Source organism: Furipterus horrens, unplaced genomic scaffold, assembly GCF_987537825.1.
Source record: "Furipterus horrens unplaced genomic scaffold, mFurHor1.1.pri manual_scaffold_11, whole genome shotgun sequence".
Taxonomy (NCBI): Eukaryota; Metazoa; Chordata; class Mammalia; order Chiroptera; family Furipteridae; genus Furipterus; species Furipterus horrens.
In genome coordinates, this window is record NW_028327181.1 from 66,331,197 (window position 1) to 66,354,939 (window position 23,743).

The window sequence follows — 23,743 nt, forward strand, 5'->3', positions numbered from 1 at the left end:
TGCTCTGAAGCAGAGAGAAAAGATGATGTTTCTGCTTCCTAAGCCCTGTTTGAAAAGTATGTAATATGGTTAAATTGTTTTCAAATCAAAAGAACCAATATATATATATATGTTTTTGTGCTTAAAGAAACTAACTTCAGTACCTGGAAAATTAATCTATTTTGGACTCTTCCTCCCTGGATGTTAGTTGTGACAATGTTTTGCCATCTGGGAAGATCTTGCCTTCATGCCACCGTAATCATCTCCCTTCAACTGCTCTTTGATTACTGATTTATTCATTCACTTGTGCAATAATATTCTGGAAGCTCAGAATCTGCCCTGGCTGGGGAGTGGTGAGGAAGGTAAGGAGAACTACCAGCTACCAATTGGCATCTCTGTTCTCCAGGACGCAGGCTCTGTATCCCCAACAACAACAAAAAGCCAGACCCTTGAGTCATCAATCCTGAGAACTGAGGAAGACCCCTTTGATAAGTCTAGAATCATAGACCTGCCCAGCTCTCTGGTCCAGTCTCCCCACCTTTGGGAGTATTTGACCTACCCCAGGATAGTTCCTGGTTTTCTTGCCTTTAAAAACTTTCGGGAAGATGTCTCTCATGTGACCTCTTCTCCATGTTTCATCACTTTGATAATGCTTTCCAAATTCACCCTCATTTTTAAATGTTATGTTAAACTCAGAATCTCAATGCCCTAATTCTCAAGAAATTTTTTATATGTTTGACTACATGTTCCCTGGCTTAGCCTGAGGACACTTTCATTGGCTAGTCCTTACAGTCTTTAAGATGGGACTCCGACAGCAACAGGAAGAATGCTGTGGTGTAGAATCTTCTACACATCCCCACCTAAGTCAGGCATGACAGAAGAGGGACAGCCTGTGGCCAGAGCCAGAAGTCCAGGTTCTGGTCCTGCCTCTGCCAGCCCTTCCTGTGAGCCTGGATATTCATCCCTTCCCCTCTCAGGGCACCAGATCATTCATATTTCAAGTGAGAGGTCAGACCTTCCCAACTCTGGAACTTACAAGCTTACTTATCATCAAAGCTCACCCTCAAAGATCCCTCACGTATTACCTTTCCAGAAGTGACTTAAGAATTTACATTTTTAGCCTAAGAAACAATTTTCCTGTTGAATAATTATGAAAATTCAGTGTGTGGGGGAAAGTACTATAAACCGTCCTGGTGTATTATTGCTCTAACAAGCCCCTAATAAAAACAGCCAAGGGAGGCTGGAAGCCTGCATGAAACATGGCCCACTTGTTTTCTTAACAGCCTGCTTCCCAAAGCTATCCAGGAACTGTCAGCTCCAAGTGAGCGCTGCATAAAGAATAGGGCCATTTCCTGTCTTTTATCCTGGTGTCTCATACCCCAGAAATTATTTTAATGGAATTCCATTGTATCTTTGTATTCAAATGGATTTGAAGGCAAACAGATCATTTAAAGAGAGAAGTTTCTTTCTAAGCAGAAAAAAAGTGCCTTGTTATGACTTTTGTGAAAAGTCATGACTCTGAATTTGCTGATTCAGGTGGCCTAGAGATAGATGGCTACTACGCTGAACTTTGTCCAAATGCATGGAAGGTAGTGAGTGGGGTAGCTGAGTGTTTGGTGTGAAGTCTCAGTTAATGAGCTCAGTAGGAAAGTTAATTTCCAGATACCTGCTGATGTTATAAAAAACATTAAAGGGGGAAAGCAAGGAAGAGAGGGCATGAGTAGAGTCATTGAGGAGTGTGGAATCAAGGATGAAGGTCTTTTAACTGAAATTTCCTACTTGAATATCTTCCCCAATGTCATTAACAATTAGCCCCCCATGGTGGTTTGAATACTGTATGACCCAGATCCCTGTCCCACCACCATAAGGGGACCTGGGGCCAGAGAGAGGCTTCGTAGAATCTGGCCAGAAATAGAGAGTATGTCGCCTAAGATCCTGGAAGTCACTGAGCAAGCAGGATCAAGAACTATCAGAATCTAAGGACCTGTCTCAAATTCAAAGTGTTAGCCATGAATGGCACCAGATATTAGACCTCAGTTGTTGAGCTTTGGCTAAGAAAGAATTTGGAGGCAAGACTCAAATACAAGAAAAGTTTATTAGAAGAAGCATAAACACAACTGGGCTGTGTGGGCTCAGGAGACAAGTTACAGGGCAAAAGAAGAGCCCTTTGAGCTTAGGAGAAAAAAAGAGAAGGTTCGCACCTTGAAGGAGTAAAGAGGTGAGGAAAGATGCGGCGGGGAGAGAGAGAGAGAGAGAGAACGTGCTGGGTCCTTCATCTTAACGGTTTTAAAGGCAGGGATATTTTAGAGGAGGTCTCAGGTGAATATCTCAATAGAATATGCATCAGCTTTCCAGGTGTGTCTCCTCTGACTGATTGGTCAGAGCCAGGACAGGGGGTCATCGGTCATGGCAGCTGGCCCTGATGTCAGCCACGATGTCACTTGGCCTGCTTTTGCTGCTTTTTTGGGAGCCGAAACTCAGCTGAGACCTAGATGTTATCTCTAGTTTGACCAAAATTCTGTCTCTGTGGTCAAGAGACCCAAGGCTTTGTTCCTAAGATTATTCGATTCGTGTCAGAACCTCATTGTGCTAAAGGCTTAATGCTTAAGGGAGTGGGCATGCCAGGGCTCGTATGGGAGTCCCGTGAAGCTATTCTCCAGCCCCCTTATTCCTTCACTAAGGGATCTACCTCATGACGAGCCACATGCCGGGGGAAGAAAAATCAGGGAGTATCTGAACCAAATGACCAGTGATAGGAAAAGTCAGGGGGTCTAAATAATGTGACCAGCAATGTGCTAGGAGAGGAACGATCACCCTGGGGGTGAAGTCCCACCCTGCAATTATCAGTGCTAGGCATCCAGGGCTCTCTGCCTGGTGACCTCCTACACCTGACCTAGCCTTCCTACTCTGCTTATGCCTAACTGCCTGCTACAAAAGGATCGGGGAGGAAAGCCAGGTCTCCCTGAATGGAAAGCAGGCTTCAGAGCCAGGAATCTTGGGACTGGGAAAGTGAGCATCAGCTGGTAACAGGGCACACGTCGGGGTGTGGCAGGATAAGACCAGGGCTGGAATGCCAGATGTGTCCAGGATTTCAGAACTGGGCTGTTCTGTGATCTGGTGTTCAGACGCCTCTCAGAAGGGCCTGTCACCAGTGTGTCAGTCATGTCTTCTGAGCACTTATTCATATTATAAACCCCTTCCCATGTGCTAGGTGTACACCAGGGAGCTGGAAAAATAGAGAGAGAGAGAGAGAGAGAGAGAGAGAGAGAGAGAGAGAGAGAGAGAGAGAGAGAGAGAGAGAGAGAAAGAGAGAGAGAGAGAGAGAGAAAAGCCAACTGAGCTGGAGACTCCAGGCCACCCAGGACTTAGAGACAAAATTCCTAAGGAGCAGGTATCTGAGAGTTGATTCTTGATTTCATGGAGATATCCCACAGATCCTGCAATTGTCTCTATTTTCATCCATAGGGCTAGATAGAGCTCATAGAGATACATTTTATGGAGTAGAGAACCCTCTGGAGACTCTAACCTACCTGCCCCAAATGCTTGTAGATTCACTGTGAGAAAAAAGCCCCTGACTGATTGACAGCAAATGGGAACTAGGGGAAGATAGTGAAATCATCATCTTGCCCTTGGCATTTTTTTGTTTGCCAGTATTTAGCCTGAAGAGCAGTTTTTGGAGGTGTTCTTGGTCATGTGGCTAGAAAGAAGAGAGAATGATCATGATGTATTAAAATGGTTCTGTAGCTCTAAATATTAAGCATTCCAGACTCTCCCTCTGGGGGATGATAGCAATAGGGCAACTAGCCGTAACCGATGCAAATAGATGTGAATCAAAACTGATCCAGTCCAATGAGCTGGTTTAATTTGAACAGCAGGACTGAGGGTGATAGTACAGACTGGATCCAGTGACAGGTTCTAGGGATAGGAACCAAATGCACATGCAATTAGGAAAGACCTAGAATCTGGGGCTCTAATTCAAGAGGACTGGGTAGAAGACAACTTTGAGACTACTGTGTCTTAGGAAATCTCAGTGATAATAACAGGAACCCATCTTTGCATTGCATAAGTTCAAGATGATCTGTAACATTACCAAGCGCAGTGGCGTGCCCAAGGGGCAGCGGGGCAGGAAGCAAATGGGAGGCAGGGACAGCCCAAATCACAGGCTGAGAAACAGAGCAAGGCTCCTGTCCCCTAAGCCGTCCCTTTAAGCCATTCCACCTCCAGCACCCAGAGGAGCACACCCCGGTAGAAGGATAGTGGGGAGCACTGACTGTACATGATGGGGGTGCTCACTGGGGCCACAACTTAATGCTCTCACCTAAATCCAGTGTTTTATTCACCCTCAGATTCTCCAGAGGTATCAAAGCGTGGTGACCACCCGCTACTTATAAATCATACTTACCAAAGGGGAACGGACATTTCATATTTAATCAAGCTGAATTTCTTGTGCAGAGCTGAGCTGCTATTGTAAAGGGGCACCTGCATACAGTGACTGCAGTGGGAGGTCCAGGATCGGGGTGTGACTGTGCTCCAGAGTCATCCAGACACCCTATTTTCTTCCATCTATGGCTGCGTCATCCTCTAGGGTGTTAGCTATATGGTCAGAGCTAGGCTTCTTCTACCTTATCCACATTCTAACCCGAGGTGAGTGGGAAAGAGGAAGCAGAGGACAAAATACCTTTTTTTTTTTTTAATTATTGATTTTTAGAGAAAAAGAGAGGAAGGGGAAGAAAGTGAGAGGGGGGAGAGAGAGAGAGAGAGAGAGAAACATCAATTTATTGTTCCACTTATTGATGTATTCATTGGTTCATTCTTGTATATGCCTTGACTGAGGATCAAACCCACAACCTTGGTGTATCGGGATGACACTCCAACCAACTGAGCTACCCAGCCAGGGCCAAGATACCTTTTTAAAGGTTGTGATGAAACTGTACACATTTCTTCCACTCATATCCTGTTGACTGACTAGAATTTAGTCTCATGGCTATATCAAGAAATAAGAGAACCTGGAAACAATCCTTTGGCCATTGTGCCCTATTAAAGCCTGGCAGGTTCCACTACCAGGAGGAAGAAGGAGAAGATAGCTACTGGGAAGTAATTAGTACTGTTTCCCACAGTGATTCTCAGCTGCTAATCCCAAGTGTCACCTTTGCTAGGGAGTCTTTTCTGACTCCCAAACCTGGCCCTTCTTCTGTGTTCCTATGACACCCTGTGGTTGTCTCTGTTAAAATACTTACCTTTCGGCAGCCGTCCGTCTCGAGAGATGATGGTGTAGCTTCTTAAGAGTCTATCTGCACCGCCGAGAATGGCTGTGCAGTCCGACTCGGGAGTGACACGGTATCTGTCTCCTCCCGTGTTGAATCGACATCTTGCGATGACGCTGGAGTGTCCTCTCCAGTGAAGCTGAAGCTACAGAGCCTGGGCAGGGTGATATGGAGGGTCTGCTGTTGCCCATGCAGCAGACCCCCCCTCTCTTCGCAGCTGAAGGGTCCAAGGGAAAGACGGAGTCAATACAGCTTGGCTTCAGGTGCGCCGCAGGAGTTGCCGGTGTTGACTACAACGTCAAACCGCCTTAGGGACTCCGGCTCCGGATTTTCTGTCGGGGTTTACTCCCCTAGCCTTTCCCCTGAAGAGGTATGCCGCAAGGCAGCGGAGGTTTTTTGGAGTCAGAGTTTTCCTTCTCTGATGTGCCCTGACTGGAAGATCGAACCAGTGACACTTAGCTCTCAGGCCGACGCTCAATCCACTGAGCCAAACCAGCCAGGGTACAATACTTACCTTTATGGACTGAATAATCTATCTCTCTTCCACTGAAGTATGAACTATAAGAGCAAAAATATATGTATTTTTCATCTTTATATTCTCAATGCCTTACATAGTATCACATGTAGGTGTTCAATAAGGTTTTGTTAGATGAATGGGTGATGGGTGGATTGATACATTCATTATTCAGCTGATGAGTGAATGGAACTAGGGTATACCCGGTACAGTCAGGAATCTGAAGGTTTTCTTATGTGGTTTTTAAATGTTACCCTCTCACATATAATCATATATGTGTGTTTATTCAAACAGATAAGCCAATGACTGCCTGGTATGGATGGGATAGATAAGAGCCAGGATAGCTGGGGCATGTCTCTCTCTCTCACACACTCACACACACACACACCTGTCTCATGTGCTTGACCATAGATTCTAGAGGATGGTGAACACTTGGAAAACCTGGGTATCTGTTCACTCTCAGAGGTATGACACTATGGACAGTATCCCCACTGCTTGCCAGTGTGCCCTTTTTCATAACAGAATCCATCTCAACTCTTTTTCTCTACATTACATAAAGGGTGGGTCACAGCAGGGAGGGCTTAGACAGCACCCTGGGGAGTGGCAAAGCGTGGGAGGATGGAATGTGAGAATCTATAAGGCCTCTGACTCGGAAACTGGGAAAGTGGTTATTTTTATAGTTAAGATCTAAGCCAGTCAGAGAAAGACAGATACCATATGATCTCACTTATACAAGTATGTGGAATCCAATGAACAAAATAAACTGACAACAACATAGAGACAGTGGGTACATGGACCAGACTGACAGCTGTCAGAGGAGAGAGGGAAGGGGGAGGCTGGATGAAAGAAGGTGAAGGGATTAGCCAACGAACATACATGCATAACACACGGACATGGACAATGGTGTGGAAATTGCCTGAGGAAGTGGAGGAGGGGCTGAATGGAGTACAGCCCAGTGGGGGAATGGGGACATCTGTAATCGGGTCAACAATAAAAACAAAGTTACAAAAAAGATTGTGCCTGGAAATTGGAACTGACAAGGGATAGAGAGGAGCAATGGGGAAACATCCCATAACTCCCCATTTCTCTCAGGACCTGGGCAAAACCAGCATGTCACAAACTGAACAAGATTTTAACACGTGGATCTAAACTTGCGGGAGTGTTAGTGTTCACTTCCGAGGAGTCTAATCCCACTCAGTGCTTCCTCAGGCTGTAAAACTTGCATGTGGAACTGTTCTGGAAAAGCAAGTGCCGAAGGGCAGGTGGAAGTGGGTTGGCTGTGTTCTAATATAGTGCTATGGAGATACATGTTATAGAAACCAGAGTGTCAGACTTAGAGGGGGAGGCAAGATGATTTAAGAATGCAACAGATAATTTGGGCAAAGGAGAGGGAATTGAGAAAAGATGAAAAATCTCAGGGCAATGAAATTGGCTAGGCGGTTGATAGATCCCAGTGGGCAGAGTCATCGGCTCTGTTTCTGGAACTGGTAGCATCACAGAACACTAGAACTGCGGGGGATATGAGAAGTCTGATGTCAGATTAAATCACGGCTCTGCCACTCACTGCTTCCGTGACCTTAGGCAAATTACTTCGAGCCTGTGTACCTCAGTTTCCTCACCTGCAATGGAGTGAATAATAATACGCCCCTCATTGGGTCATTTAAGTGTTTAAGTCATAGCATATAAGTTAGTGTCTGCCACATTTTCTTTTTCCCCATAAACATTAGCTTTTACAAAATTTGCAGTGTTGAAATAAAAAGGAATATACCAGGTTGATGAGACCAAATAAAATATCTTTGCCATTGGTTTCCTCGTTTCTGTGGTTGATAGGACTATCTATTCCAAATCTTTGTTTTGCAATTAAGTAGGAAACTGGTCCAAAGTAAAACAGAGTAACTGGCTAACATAACTGACGATTTCAGAAGTGGTTCCGGCTTCATTTGTGGTCTCTTCTAGAGATTCACGTTGTCACCAGGGAGTCAGCCCTGGCTCTCCCCAGTCTGGCCGCCTCTGCATGCCGGCGTCACCCTCAGCAGGCCATTGTTAAGGAAGCCGGAAGAGACTCTAGCCTCGTGGCCTCAGAGGACCCTAGCCAGCAGAAGGACGAGAGTGCCTCCTCTGCCAGCTCCTGGATGGGGTAAGGGTGGGTCACCTTCCCCACCCCCACACTGGTGTGCTATACATCATTATCCAGACTGTGTCACATGCCTGGTGATAGAACATACTGATTGGTTGAGGCCGATCCAAGCTCACCCTAGAGTAGAGAGCGGAGTCAATAGCCATGGCTAATGCTACGGCAAGGTGGCTCCCCAAAAACAAATCTGGACATTGTGGACAGAATAAAGTGGGAAATAGTTATGTGAAAGGCGAGCAAAGGAAAAAAAAATGTCTACTGAGTGTGTAAGTTATTAGCTGGACTCTCAACCATGGACAGCTGAGTAAGACTCTGGACTACAGGAAAAAGCTTGGGATATTTTAAAAACTCATTTTACAGTCCCCAGAAGATTTCTGGGTCATGGAGAATCTAAGGACAAATGAAGGACTATATGAACTTGGTGCCACCTAACATCCTTATTCTCTAAAGAAGAGAAGTTTCATTCACCAAAAGGTAGTCAAGTCCCAGCTACCACCCCACACTGCTGTCCCAGCCCAGGCTGGAAGGGGCAAAGGAAAATTACCTGGAGAGACCCAGCTGGCCAGCCACCTGCTGTGCTGAAACGGGCAGGAGCGGTGACCTCATCCCCATAGGCACAGCCAGCCCTGCCTGACACTCTCCCCCTACACTGATGAAGGGACTTTCTGGCCCCCACAGAAAAGCTTATTATGTAGAAATATGGATTTGCCACCACTCACTTCCTGCAAGGAGCGTGTTGCTTGGAGCCAATCTCCTTTCATCTCTTTGCCTGGATGCGTTCAGCTTCTCACCCCCGCTCCAGCAATGAGCTTTTAATATGCAGAGCTCCTTACATTTCCCTCTAGAAAAAAAACTGAGACAAAGGAAGGAAGCATAGTTAGTTCTAATGCAGTACGGAGTTTCATTTTTCTATTTGAATCTATTGCTGTTTAATGAGCTAAATGGCCACTGAATGAATTAATAGATACATTGATCCTGTGTGCGTCTCCTGGGAGGTAGCCTCTCGGTGGCAAGATGTGCCTCAGACACAGCCCATGGGAGACACACAGCCTGCCTGACGAATGCCAGATATCGAGGGGAGCAGAGCCCCATGGGGACGTGGACAGGGAGCAGGCGGTGAACCGCTCACGGCTGACCCCCGCCGCCAGCCACGCAGGCAAGAGACTTAGCAGAGGCAAAACTGTGTCTTGATCAAAACACTTGTATAATGGGTCCCTGGATGGTCAAGAAAACCCAAACTGACAAAAAAAAGTGAAGGTACTGAGGTCGCTAAAATTGACAGGCTGTTTCAGTTGTCCAGTCAGAAGAGGCTCTGTCTCTCTGCCGATGTGGCCGTGAGCCTTGCTAGTATTACCGGCTCCGGGAAAGCTCGGTTGGACTGGACGCCTGCGCAGCATGCAGCAGCGCCCCTGAATTAGCCTACCGCTTCGTTTTATCAGGAAGGGAAGTCTCTAAAGTTATGTTCTTAAGCTTTTTTTCACCAAAGGAGCCATTTGGAATTAAACCACTTAGATGGGAAGAGATAAAAGAACTAATATTATTCAATCCCTTCATTAATGGATAAGGATTTAAAGGCTCAGATAAAGTCACGTGGCCAGCCATTTGCTGACCCATAACTAATAATGATAATACTTTTATGAGTGCTTATTTTGTACCAGGAACTATTTTAAATGTGTGTGTGTGCGTGTGTGTATGTGACCATTTAGTATTTATTTACTTACAATGTAGTAAATACTTTCTTTTTATTTATTTATTTACTTACTTATTTTTAATCCTTACCTGGGGATATTTTTATTGATTTTAAAGAGAGAGGAAGGGTGATATAGATAGAGAGAAACATTGATCGGTTGCCTCCCATATGTGCGCTGACCGGGAATCAAACCCGCAACCGTTTGGTGTATGGGACGACACGCCAACCAACTAAGCCACCCGGCCAGGGCCCATTATGGTTTTAGTCTTTCAATAAAAACTAATTCTCCTGGCTCCCAGGTTAAACATGTGAGAAATCTTCAAAAATCAAAATGAAAAACTATCTTTCTCTATGGAGCCCAGAATAATTTACTTAAGTTGACAAAATAAAATAGGTAGCATGAGGCTTCCTAGCCTTTGTGCTGCATCTCACAAGCTCAGGCCCCAAAGGCCCCTCCCCCAGCTCCACTCATCTCTGCCTCATGGAACCCTCCCTCCTACCTCACTACCCCTCTTCTTGTTCCTCAGCCACATGAAAACTGTGAAGCCTCTTTGTATTGGCCAGGTTGTTCCCTCCATCTAGAATCTCCTTTCTCTCCATCCCTTGCCATCACTCCCCTTTTTATCCAGTCCCGAAAGCGTCAGCTATGACAGGTTCAACAATCAGCCGGGTCAGAATCCGGATGCTCCTGCCCGCTCCGCGATAGCACTTTGTCCTCTGTCACAGCATTTATGTGGCTCTTTCCTCCATTACAATTGCTCATGAAAGGGCAGTGCCTAGTGGTTGGGTGCAAGATCTTTGACACTAATCAGTCTTGAGTTTGAGATCTAACCCTGCTACTCAGGGGCTATATATGGCATTAGCAAATTGCCAACTCTCTCAGCTTCCTTTTCTTCACTTATAGGAGAATAAGATTACTTACCCCAGAGGATTTTTGTGAGAATTCAATAATTTGTGCAAAGCTCTCAGCCAGTATCTGTCTTATAATGAGCTCTTTACATATTAGCTATTACTGTTGAGTTTTTGCTGCCACCATCATCATTATCATTATCATCATAAACGTAGTAATAGTAATACCTCTATAGACCGTAAGCTCCTGGAGGTCAGATCTTGTTCAGCTTTGTGCCTGGCCTTTAGTAAGTGCTTACTATATGGATATAGAATTAAATTGTTGAAGCAGCTCTTCAAATTTGCAATTTCTTGTTTTGGCTTTGGTGATAAATTGTTTTGATATCATTTGCCTTGTTGCTTGCCACTTAGGTTTTGAGCTTCATAAAGTTTTGTATTTCTGCTGGCAGAGTATACACTCTATAAGTATACTCCGTATATATAAAGGTGTTTAATGAATGCTTGATCCACAAACTTCTCAAAGTTCACAGGATGCTCGGGATGTGCACCTATTTACAGTATTCCCTCACTTATCGCGGGTATTACGTTCCAGACTGCCCCCCCCCATGAAGTAGAAACCTTACATTTGTTCTATACTCTTAAACCTACGTAACTTTAACAACATACATATACAGTACCACAAAATCCCGTGATATAGAGATAAATAAATATAATATTTTTAAAATCCTGCGATAGAATGAAGCTGGGATATAGAGAGGGACTACTGCATTTTTTTTTTCTTTCAAAAAGGCTAAGGGCTAAGTTAACAAGGGAAAAGAAAATAGCATTTATTGAGCACTTTAAAATGCCCGACATTTTATCAAGCACTCAACTTCATGCCAGGCACCATGCTAAGTACTTCGCATACTTTTGTGGACAAATTGTCAAAACTAGTTTATGAGGTGAGTGCTCCTTCTCCCCAAGTTACAGTTAAGTAAATGAAAACTTAAGGAGATGAATGAATTTACCGAGGATTACGGCAATGACTCAGGAAGCCCAGGATTTGGACCTATCCCTCTAATGTCCAAAGTACCCAACTCTGTCCTAAGCAGTTTAGACCCTTTGCCACATTTAGTCATCCCTTCAAGGCTGAAAGTGGCTGCTTCTCACCCCCATTTTACAGATGAGGCAACTAAGCTTTGCTTATACCACAGAGTCACTGAATGAGAGAACTGTGCTTCAGAAGGAGGGTTGTCTGACCCTATCTGTAGTCCTCTTCTTTTCTTGATGATGCTCCAGGGCCTGGAATTAAGACTCCTGGTGTTAGGAATGATGCTTGGTGCAGCTCTCTTCCCATCTCCACACATAATCCCAAACCATCTCTACTCCAGCAACCACTACCTGCCAGCACCAGGCAGACGCCCCACCTGCCACAGAGTTAAGAGAGAAGGAATCATCCCAGATAGACACACCTCCACACAGTGACGATCCAGTGGAGGAAGAGACTGCCATCAGAAAGATGTATCGGTAGTCACCACCCAGTGGCTGGTACAGCCTTGAACTCTCACTGAAGGATGCGCTCCAAGGGTTGTCATGACAAGTAGATTTTGCAAGCCTGGAATAGACTAAAAGGGGAGCCGATGGTGCAGGATGGGAAACAGCAGCATCTCAGGGGCTGGGAGAGGGAAGGGAAGATGGGGTGAAGGCGTCCTGGGAGATGATCTATTTCACAGGCCCTGGGAAGACAATTAAGTGGGGGCCAGAGGAAACAGAACATTAAAGCAAGCCAGACACCCTGGGGTGGGAAGTGCCGCCAACCCCAGCAAAGCTCAGGAAATCAGTCTGCAAAATGAAAGAGGCGGAGGAGAACACCAGAAATAACCTTGAAGGTAATGGATGTGGCAGAGGAGAAAAATCAATTCAAGGAAAACATATTAAGTACAGAAAAACTAAATGAGAGCGGAGGACTGTGGGGAATGGAGGTGGTGAGAGCAGTGGGCCGGGAGCCGGGAGGCTGGGTTCTTAGTCCGGCCCCGCCACACTCGAGCCCCGTGACCCTGGGTGGGGAGCCTTCCCTCTCTGGGCTGCAGCTGGCTCCTCTAAAAACTGGCCCAGCTGGACAACAGGGCTTGCAATCCTGACAGTCACGATAGAGGGTTGTACAAAAGCTTCGCTTCCCGGAGACAGCCTGAAGCCGCTAGGTGCAAGTGAGCACGTGTGGTCAGTCCTCAAGATGTTTCAGATTTCTGGGTGCTTGGGAGAGGTAAATGAAGCCCCACTGGCAGCGCTTCACTGTGACTTCGCCTACCAGAGGGATTGTGACATTGATAGCGAGGGAAACTCATAGGCGTCAGTTAGCAACATTAGAGAAAGATATTTGAAAGGGGTGCTATGACATTTGTATGTTAGCACCACACATACAAACACACAAAATTATTATGATGTGAGAGGATGGAGGTGTTAACTCAACTTATTGTGGTAATCACTTTACAATATATACAGGTATTAAATCACCACTTTTTACACCTTAAACTTATATGTTATATGTCAATAATATCTCAATAAAGCTGAGAAAAAAGAAAAAGAAAAACTAAAAGGAGACCCGGTGCTCATCCTATTAGAAAATAGAAGTCCTCCCTGCAAAGAGGGCTTAGGAGTTAGGACATCCTGGGACTTCTCAGACACAAGACTGGTGAATGCTATAATATTGATATGTGGCCTAAGATTTGTAAATCTTAGGTTAGTCACAGAGTGATGCCTCCTTTACCCAAATGTTATTTATCTGTAATCCTCAGTTGTCAAGGAAATAACCTAGACCCAGCAAGCAAAGCACCCAACAAAGCAAATACCGCAGGAGGCATTTAGATATGTTGGGTACTTGCGACCGGTTTTCCGTCTTTTACCTGCATCTCAGGGGCCAGTGTTTTCTCACCAATGGGTCTCCTTGGGGCACAGGGGCTTTGCCCGATGGCTGCTTCTGAGTCAAGTCCTTGGTGTAGCCACTGCTCTGAGTGACCTTCAGGTCTGCTCTAGGCCATTCTTCACGATGCTGCCGGTCACCACCCAGAACCAGCACTGTGGACGGTGAGCCTGGGGCAAGCCACGCTGTCCCTTCCTGTCCTTTTATTTTCCGCACCACCACATGAGACTGGCTGGCCGTCTCAGGCTCTGCAGAGGCTGGGGACAGCTAAAAGAAATGACACCACAGGAGAAGGTAGCATTTAAGACTGTGTAGTTTAGCATATATTCACACAAAGACTTACATGCAAACGCTTATAGCAGACTTATTTGTAAGAAGCAACAATTGGAAACAACCCAAATGCCTATCAACAGGCAAATGGATGAATAAACTGTGCTATATCCATACAGGAAGGAAAAAAAAAAGAAGAATGAACTATTGATACATGCAATGATATAGATGCACCTCAAAATAATTATGCTTAGTGAAAAGAGCCAAACCAAAAACATTATATGCTGTATGATTTATATACACTTCTAGAAAATGCAAACTAATTTATAGTTATGGGAAGCAGATCAGTTGTGTTTAGGTATGGTATAGGGGAGTGAATTACAAAGGAGTGTGAGTTGACTTTTGGGGATGATGGGCATTATCTTGACTGTGATGATGGTCTCACAGATGTATACATAAGTCAATATGCATTAAATTGCACACTTTAAATATCTACAGTTTAAAAATAACAACCTTACAGCTATCAACAACTGAATCTAAAAAATAAAAACAAAATCCAACTAAGAAAACAAAAATAGGAACAGAATCGTAGGCATGGGAATGATTTGGAGGGTTATCAGCTGGGAGGGGGAAGGGGGAGAAATAGGGAAATGGTGCAGGGATTAAGAAGCATAATTGGTTGGTACAAAATAGGGTGATGTTAAGAATAATGTAGGAAAGGGTGAAGCCAAAGAACTTACATGCACGACCCATGGACATAAACTAAAGGGGGTGGGATTGCTGGAGGGAAGAGGGGTACCAGGCAGAGAGGAGCAAAGGAAAAAAAAATTGGGACAACTGTAACAACATAATCAATAAAATATACTTTAAAAATATGTGCAGTTTATCATAAATCAATTTTACCTCAATAAAGCTTTAAAAATTGTACATGTCCTTTGACTGTCATCAAAGATCAAGGGAAACATACCAAATTTGAAAACCTTCCTGAGGAATTGGAGGTGCCCTCATGGGTACACACTTTGCCCTCTCTTCCTCTCACCCCACAAGCACCCGCCCCCACCCCCACCTCATTTCAGCAAGTCCTCTCCCATTCAAAAGGGGATTTTGGTTCTAGATTCCCTTACCCTCCCTTAGAAAAAAATCAGTGGGAAAGGAATCTTTTCCAAAAATGAGATATTATGGAAAAATAAGACCACAGACTCAGAATGTAAAATCAACCTTTTCTTTTCTTTTTTTTTTTTTATCTACTAAAAACTCTGTTACAAGAAGGAAGAAGAGGGTTGTCCCCAGCCGGGGGCTGGAAAACCCTCGTATCCCTGCTCCCTGTTACATCCAAAGTGGCAGGCTTTCTTTTAAGCATGAGTGTAATCTAAGTCCCCTCTCCCCTAAGCACTCACCCACATGCTCTGAGAATTGGAGAGGAGGGAAAGAAGACAGCGTGATACTCAGCAGGGAAGGAAAGGCAGAACCCACAGGCATAAGTCAGCAACCTTCGGAGAGGCTGTTTGAAAGGGGTGCTGATAACAGTCACTCAGGAAGAGTCACCATACTTGTGCACTAAGACATTAAGACCCTGTCCTTTCATGAGACTTTGCCTTTCTCGTGCTGAACACTAACATGTAGAGCTGTCTTATTTGGAAGGGCTTGATTAATAAAAAGTATGATTGTTTTGGCAAAAAGGTCTCAAATGGTTCTGGCCTAGCAAACCTGAGCCCCTTATGGGTGTACCAGGCACTTGAACTTCCTCCTTCTTCCTTGCTATCTAAAAGTCATTGCAGGTGCACCCCCCCACCACCACTCCTAACTAAGAAAGCATCAGTTCTCAGAGGCAGTAGCATATACATCCTAATTCCACTGTCACTGGCACAGCTATCCCAGGACACACACAGGAAACAGGGACCATCTACCCACTAAGGAGTAGCTCTCAGCAGCTATTCAAAGGCAGGACAGAAGCTGTGACCATCGAGTTTTCCATTTCTCTAAATTTTGAGCAGGTTAAATTCTTGGGGGAAGAGAGGCCATATGAGGATGTTTGACACTCATGACCGAGCTACTAGGCATAGTGACCGGAACAAGAGCAGGGCTATCTTATTTAAACCTCACAACAGCCCTTTGAGTTGGATATACTGTATTCAGTTTGTAGATGAGGAAACTGAGGCTCAAAGAGGCTAAGAACATGCCCAAGATTTACAACCAGGGAAGGGCAGAGCCAGATCCGCATGACATCCAAGGTTAAATTTCTTTCGTTAGTCCCCAACCCCTATAAGCAGGTAGATGGTACAAGATTTAAGTACTAATGTGCAAACAAGTTGGTAGTCAGTGCTTTTTGTCTGTTTTTTGCTTTTAGTTCACATACACCTCAAACTTAGTGTTCTAGGTTTTTATGTCACAGTTTATTAAAATGTTCTCACTAGAGGACATGCATTGATCCATTCACATATTCACCTAACAAACGTGTGCTGAGCACAGACTATGTAATTGATGCTGCCTAAGTTCTGAGGGTAAGTCAGAGACCAAAGTCCCCACCATCACAGACTTACAGGGGAGACCGGTAGTCAATGAATGAACACACAAATTACTCTGATTATAATTATAAGAAATACTAAGAGAAAAAGAACAGAAAGTGCTATGGGAGGGTCTCCCCATATATGCTCTCTTGAGTAGGTTAAGATTGCCTTCCAGAGGATTCATTCATTCAACACTGTTGATTGCACAGCTAGCCTGTTTTGTGTATGTGCAAGTACTGGGATGAAGAGTCATAGTCACTGCCTGTATTAGTGTCCTATAGCTGCCATAACAAATTACCCCAAGCCTGGTGGCTTAAAATAACAGACATTTATCTCACAGTTCTAATCTTAGCCGGCTGGAGACTTTCTCTCTAATGTGCTCAGCTGCATAAGGATTCATGTTTCTTTGCTATAGCCACAGATGCTGGGAATTTCAGGCTCTGAGTTATAACTCAGTGTTACAATTATCTCACAGAAGTCCAAAATCAGTTTCTAGTTGTTAGCAGAATGACACTTCCTCCAGAGTCTCTAAGGGAGAATCCATTCCTTGCCTCTTCCAGCTTCTGGCAGCTGCCAGCATTCCTTGACTTATGGCCACATCACTCCAATATTTGCCTCTCTCCTCACATTTGTTTTCTCCTCTGTGTGTCTGATCTCCATGGTAATCCAACTCCTGATTCTAGTTCATCTTTGGCAAGCATCTCAGCCCTTCAATTTTACAAGATACCTCAGTGAACCCTTCAATAACTGCCCCCAGCCTCTTTTTTCCCCCTCTCTTGAGGATAGCCAGAATCATTTTCTCTTATTTACCAGCCCCTACTTTAAGGTATTAGGGCCAAGTCTTTCTGGGAAGCTTAGAGCTGACCTCCTAACTGACAGTGACATGCAAACCATTTCCACTTCCCAGGGGTACGTGATCCCCTGCCAGCCTCCCTCCCTTGTGGCACAGCCAGTGCATTCACATCCGCACCCCAACACCTGCCCACTCCCCAGAGGACCAGAAGTTCAAACCCAGTGCTTGGGAGGAAACACTCATGGAGACAGTGGCTGCTAGGCTGGTGACATTAGGGGATGGTAAGGGAGGCTGTTCGTTTTGTTAATTCCCTATTTTTCTATCGAGTGTACATTTAGTTTTTGCCTCCACTCTGTCCCTGTCTCACACCCTCTGTCTCCATCACCTCTGGCTTCCAACCACCTCTCAGTCTCTCTGGTACCCCAGCTCCCATCTTCCCTGGCACCATTTCCACTCCTGACTTTTTTCAAATAGAGCTTATATGCCTTGGCTTCTAGATGCCCAGGAGCACCTTTGAAACAAGTAGATAGGTCACACACGCAGGTGACTTCCAGCTGTAGAGGAGTGAAGAAGTTGGCAAATACCAACAAAAAAGAAAGCAGGTATAAAACCAGACAAGAGTCAAAAACAGCCATTTCAAGGCTCTGGAAGTCGGCCAAAGGCAAACAACAAAATGAGCATTGCTTGTTTGTGAAAAACTTTGGAGCTTCACGTAAGAACAGCAAGAGGCTCGGACATTTTTGCCGGCCATGAAAACCATCAGCTTCACTGCCCAAGGAGGCTCACGTGATTCAGAGCGGAGGGCAGCACCTGTACCAGCCGCGGATGGGGAACCTGCAGCTCTTCTAGCCTCAGGTTGAGATCCAGGTGAGGTGAGCCACAAACCAGAGAACTAGCAAGAAAGTTAACAGGGATCTCCTGCAAATGAGAGACTACAAGGGCAGGAAAAGCCCTGCACCCATCCATGCCTGACCTGGCTGTTCCAACATGCAGGAACCTGAGGGGAGGGTCCTGGTGGACAGTGAAAACCATGGCAGGCTTGAAAACTGCCTGAACTTGGAATGCTCTCTGCAAGCCACACACAGATTAACCCACAGGAGTGTTTGAGCACAAGCTCTGCTCAATCACTGGCTGGCCACTAGCTGGGCAGAGATCGGAGCAGGCCTTAGAAGGCTAGGCCAAAATAGAAAAATAAGAAAATTTTAAGAAAAGGAGTACAGACATAAGCAGCTACAACAGTACAGAGGGACAGAGTCTGCAGATTAAGTGCAGGTGAATGGCCACAGATTACCAAAACTGACTCAAGACGGAGTAGAAAATCTGAACAGGCCTCTAACAAGTAAAGGAATTGAATTAATTAAAAATTAGTTTAATGGCCCCTCCCAAAAGCTTAGGTCCAGAGGGCTTCAAAATTTAAGAACTAGAGGAGGAGAGCACACTTCCCAGCTCATTAGACGGCGCCAGTGCCACCCTGAAACAAAGACAAAGACACCACAAGAAAGGAGACCTACAGATCAATATCTCTTATAAACACAGACACAAAATTTCTTATATATTAGCAAACTGCACTAATCAATATATGAAAAGGATTGTATACCCTGACCAAGAGGGGGATTTGTCCCAGGAATGCAAGACTGGTTTAACATCCGAATATCAAATTGTGTAAGATACCATATGACTAGGATAAAGAGCAAAAACCACATAATCACAATAGGTGCAGATAAAACACTGTTGCACAAACTCCAACATCCAGTCATGATAAAATTTTTCCAACAAACTAAGACTAGTAGGAAACTTTGTCAGGTGCATAAAAGTTGTCTATAAAAACTCTGCAGTTTACAAAATGCTTAATGATGAGAGACCAAGTGTTTCCCCCTGAAGATCAAGAAAAAGACAAGGATGTCAACTCTTCCTACTCCTATTCGACATTATATTGAGGGTTCTAATCAGTGCAATAAGGTAAGAGGAGAACATTAACAATACAGGGATAGGAAAGGAAGAAGTAAAACTGTTTTTATTCTCTTACAACATGATCCTTTATGTAGAAAAGCCTATGGAACCTACCAAAAAAACAAAAAAACAAACAAACAAAAAAAAAAAAAACAACAACCCTACTGGAACTAGTGGACAAATGAACAAAAGTACAAGATACAAGATTAGTATTTCAAAATCAATCATATAACCACATGCTAGGAATAAACAATCCAAAAATAAAATGAGGAAAATAATTTCATTTACAATGGCATCAAAAAGAATAAAATATTTAAGAATAAATTTAACAAAAGAGTGCAAAACTCTATCACTGAAATCTATAAAACATTTTTGATAGGAATTAAAGAATATCTAAATAAATAGATAGATAGTTCATGTTCATGGATTGGAGAACTCAGTATTCTTTCCAAATTGACCTATAGATTCAGCTCAATCCCATTGAAACTGACAAACTGATTATAAAATTTATAATAAAGTGCAAAGGATCTAAAATCACCAGAACTATTTTATAAAAGAGCAAATTTTGAGGACATAAACTACCTAACTTCAAAACCTCCTATAAGTCTACAGAAATCAAGCAAGTGTAGTACTGGCATAAGAATAGACATACAGATTAATGGAACAGAACTGAGGGTCCAGAAATAGATACTTTCATTTATGTTCAGTTAATTTTTGACAAAGGTGCCAAGTCAACTCAGTGGGAAGATAACCTGTTCAACCAATGGTGCTGGGACTCCTATGATATTGATACACACCCCAAAAAATACCCTTATCTCATAGCATACACAAAAATTAACTCAAAGTGGATCATAGACCTAAATGTGAAAGCAAAATCTATAAAACATTTTACAGGAGAAAATCTTTCTGACCTTGTATTAGGCAAAGACTCTGTAGATATGACTCCAAAATTATACTCCATAAAAGAAAAAAATGATAAATTAGATTTTGTCTAAATAAAAAATTATTCTTCCAAAGACACCATGAAGAAAATGAAAAGATAAGCCACAAGTATGAGAGATTATTTGCAAGTAATATAAATATTTGCAAATAATATAAAGGACTTGCATCAAGAAAATGTAAAGAACACTTATAGCTCAATTATCAGAAAACAAACAACTCATTTTTTAATAGGCAAAAGATTTAAATAGACATTTCACTGAAGACACTACATGAATGATTAATAAGCACATGAAAGATACTTCACGCCATTAGTCATCAGGGAAATGTAAATTGAAACTGCAGTGAGATACCACTACATACCTACCTACTAAAATGGTTTTTATCAAAAAAGACTGACAGTACTTGGTGTTAGTGAGGATGTAAAGAAACTGCAGCCCTCGGTAGTTGCTGGTGGTGCCGCCATTTTAGAAAATAGATTGGCAATTCCTCAAAAGGTTAAACATAGAGTTACCATGTGACCCAGCAATTTCTAGGTATCTATCCAAGACAATGAAAACAGGGTCACACAAAGACTTGTATGCAGATATTTATAGCAGCATTACTCATAATAGTCAAAATGTGGAAACAACCCAATTGCCCATTATTTTTCTTCCCTTCTAGTGAGTATCAGTGTAGGCTTAAGAGCCTTGTAATTTCTTTTCCTGTTTTAAACCTTTTAACTTCCTTCACCCATTTCTCCCACTCCCACCTTCGGAAAGCACCAATGTGTTCTCTGTATCTAGGAAACTTTTGGTTCTTTTTTTTATTTTTCTTTTGATTTTAAATTCTACATATAGAAGGGATCATATGATAGTTCCCTTGAGTTTCCTCCATGTTGTTGAAAATGGCAAGATTTCATTCTTTTTTATGGCTGAATAATATTTCTCTCTGTGTGTATATATCACAATTTCTTATCCATCAATGGACACTTAGGTTGTGTCCATATCCTGGTTATTGTAAACAGTGTTACAATGAAAATAGGAATGCATATATTGTTTGGAGTTAATGTTTTTGTTTTCTTCAGATAAATACCCAGAAGTGGAATTGCTGGATCATAAGCAAGTTCTATTTTTAATTTTTTGAGGAATTTTTATAGTACTGTTTTCCACAGTGACTGCACCAATTTACATTTCCACCAATAGTGCCCGCGAGTTCCCTTTCTCCACACTCTTGCCAACACTTGTTATTTCTTATCTTTTTGATAATAGCCATTCTAGCAGGTGTGAGTATATATCTGATTATGGTCTTGATTTGCATTTCCCTGATAGGTAATGATGTTGAGCATCTTTTCATGTGCCTGTTGGTCATCTGTCTTCTTTAGGAAAACATCTGTTCAGATCTTCTGCTCATTTTCAAATTAAATTGTTTGGGGTTTTGCTCTTCAGTTGTATGTGTTTTTATATATTTTTTTATTTAAAAATTGTTTTCTGATTACATTTTACATTCAATATTATTTTGTATTAGTTTCTGGTGTACAGTGTAGTGGTTGGATAATAGTATTCTTTACAATGCCCCCACCTCCGCCAATATTTATGTATTTTGGGTATTAACCCTTATCAGATATATACTTTGAAAATATTTTCTCTTGTTCAGTAGTTTGCCTTTTTATTTTGCTCATGGTTTCCTTTACTATGCAGAAGCTTTTTCAGTTTGAAACAGTCCCACTTGTTTATGTTCTCGCTGCTTCTATGTTTTGTATCAGATTTAAAACATCATTACCAAGACCTATGCTGAAGAGCTCACCACCTATATTTTCTTCTAGGAGTTTAATGGTTTCACGTGTTACATTTAAATCCCGAATCTATTGTGAGTTAAATTTTTGTATGGTATAATATAGTGGTCCAATTTCATCCATTAGCATGTGGTTGACCAGTTTTCCCAGCACCATTTGTTGAAGAGACTATATATTCTTGTTCATTATCTGTTAAATGGATAAACAAGATACAACACGTACATTCAATGGAGTACTATCCAGCAATAAAAAAGAACGAACTACCAATACGTGTTACATCACGGAAGAATAAAAACAACACGCTAAATGAAAGAAGCCACATCCTAAGGACTACATACTGTATGATTCCATTTGTGTAGCATTTCCAGAAAAGGCAAATTTATAGAAATGGGAAATAGATCACTGTTTGCCGGGAGCGAGGAACAGGAATGTGGACTGACCACAGGTAGACACAAGAGGACTTTTTGAGGTGATGGATAATATCTAAAGTTGCATTATGATTATGATCACACAACTTAAATATTATTAACTTGCATATTTACAAGAGATGAATTGTATGGTATATAAATTATACCTCAAAATATCTGATTAAAAATAAAAGGACTGAAGCTATCAGAATTTGGTTGTCCTGATTTAAATCTCTTCTTCCAATTACTTGTTGCTTCATTTGCCTTCACCAGCTCTTACTTTTGACCCCCATCCACATGTAGTCTCTGGAGTTCATTGCTTCTTGCCTTGCCCTTGCACCCAAACAAAAGCAATGATTCCTCCACTGCTCCTAAGTGGCTCCAGAGGCCACCAAGGCCTTGTAACCTCTAGAACGCTATTCTTTATTCTGTAGCATCCCCTTCTGAAGATGCTCACAAATGCCCAGAGGACTTTAATTCATTTGGGAGCCTTTGACTCTGGGCTCTTGATTTTTCTCAGAGCTCCTCTATCTCACTTTATATGACCCATTTGTGAAACTCAGCCTCTCCTTGCTTTCAACATGCTCACTTATGTAAAGCATTGATGAGTGTGGAGTATATTTTATTCTAGATACCTCATAGAGCCAAAGAAGCAAAGAATAGAGTGGAATGATTTCCATGAGGACCACTTAAAACAACTTTACTTTGAACCTTAGATATTTTTAACATGCTCTTAAGATCTCTGAGGGAATTTTCACAGGTCCTTTACACTACACTGTTCCAAATTCATATCCTTACTTTCTTACAATCTTTCTCTCCACTCCTTCCAGGATCCAAAAAAAAATTCCTCTTTTTTTCTTAAAGATTAGCATAGCTGTTTTTTTGTTTGTTTGTTTTTGGTGTTGTTGTTTGTTTGTTTTTGAGGCCTGGTCCCCTTTCACTCCAAGTGGCTTATCATGATATTATCAGACCATGGCATCAGCTAAGTTTCTAAATTAAAAGTTACAAAAAAAAAAAAAGAAAGAAAGAGAAGGAGAAGAAGAAGGAGGAGGAGGAAGGGGAAAGGGATAAGGAAAAAGAAAGAAAAGACCCCAAATGATTTAAGCAAAAAGAAGACCTTTACTAAAAGACATTAGGTTGCTCAAGAATTGCCAAGAAGACTATAGAAAAGGATCACTCTGAGAAAATAAGCAGGAACACCGGTGGGCTGTGCAGTATAGCCCACATCCTGAAACTAGGTCAGCGAGGACCCCACTTCTGCCACCATCGAACCTGCAGTTCACACATCAATTCTGCCGCGGCCGGCCATAGGAACAGGATGCCACTAAGCCCTCCGCTGCTGCCTCAAGAATTCCCACCATCGTTGCTCTTGGCCTCAGAATCTGGAGTGTTTCTGATTGATTGGGTCCAGATCATGTGCCTTCTCCCTAGTCACAAAGACTAGGAAAATAATGGATGGGCTTTTTCAGCTTTTATAGTGAAATACAGTCTCTTCTTCTCACCGAAATCCATACCATGGAGAAGTTTCCAAACATAGAAAGGGTATTCAGATGCTAACACTTTCCCTTCTTCCCTTCTAGGTCCTTTGGCTGGTTTAATGATTAAACTGGCATAAGACATTAACAGGAGAGAAACAAATGTTGTATGTACAGGAGCCCCAAAGCCCTGAAATCCAAAGACAGTCAGGTGATGGGGGTTTATATGCCATCCTGAGCTAAGGACAAGGGGGTCAGGATATGGGCTTCTTCAAAGGGGAGGAAGACAATTCATTCAC